The sequence below is a fragment of the Cicer arietinum genome, chromosome 4 (assembly GCF_000331145.2).
Source record: "Cicer arietinum cultivar CDC Frontier isolate Library 1 chromosome 4, Cicar.CDCFrontier_v2.0, whole genome shotgun sequence".
In the NCBI taxonomy this organism is placed as follows: domain Eukaryota; kingdom Viridiplantae; phylum Streptophyta; class Magnoliopsida; order Fabales; family Fabaceae; genus Cicer; species Cicer arietinum.
In genome coordinates this window covers 32,141,996-32,142,775 of record NC_021163.2, presented here as the reverse complement: position 1 = coordinate 32,142,775, position 780 = coordinate 32,141,996, and positions in this window count along the sequence as shown.

Below are 780 nucleotides of genomic sequence, written 5' to 3'. Positions count from 1 at the left end.
ATCATATTCATCTACTCAGTCACTTTCTTCCCTGCTTAAAGCACATGATAATAATAATTGAGCTTTTGAGTTTAGAAGTACCTTAGATTTTCTTTTGTTGTCCAATCTGCTTCTTTCTTTTAAGTAGATGTCGAATTGGTTTAATCTACTCTTGATATAAAATCTCCATCTGTAATGATGTGCGCTACATACCTACGTCTTGTGATTTTAGAAACAGCTGCATTTTTCTTTTCCAGAAATAATAATCTGAGCCATTAAAGTAAGGTGGTCTTTTTGATGATCCACCTTCAACAATGTACTTGGCTTTTGCCATTTTCTTCCTAAATCTTTTGTTGTAGCACCTTTTAAGTGTTAATCCTTTGAGATTGACTCTGATGCCAATTAAAGTAACAATGTCAATTACAAGGAAGATGGTTTGAATTGTAATTGTCTCTTTTTAAAAATTCATGTTAAAACTAAAAATGTTTAACTCAATATTGATCTTGGTTATAAACGAAGAACGTTGGTTAGTGAAAACACACAATTTGAACTTATCTATATAAAAACTAATTAGAAGATAAAAAGTAAATAGAGATAAGGGAAGAGATATCACACAAAGATATATTATAGTTTACCCAACACGGGTTACGTCCAGTCCTCACAATTGTGAGATTTTCCACTAAGTACTCAAAGCAAGATCGTTCTTGGTTTTCGCACAACTTTTACAGATCAATCTTGATCTGTTACAAAGTATTACCTTTCTACCTAGAAAGTATTTCCACAGGTTACCTTACACTCTTT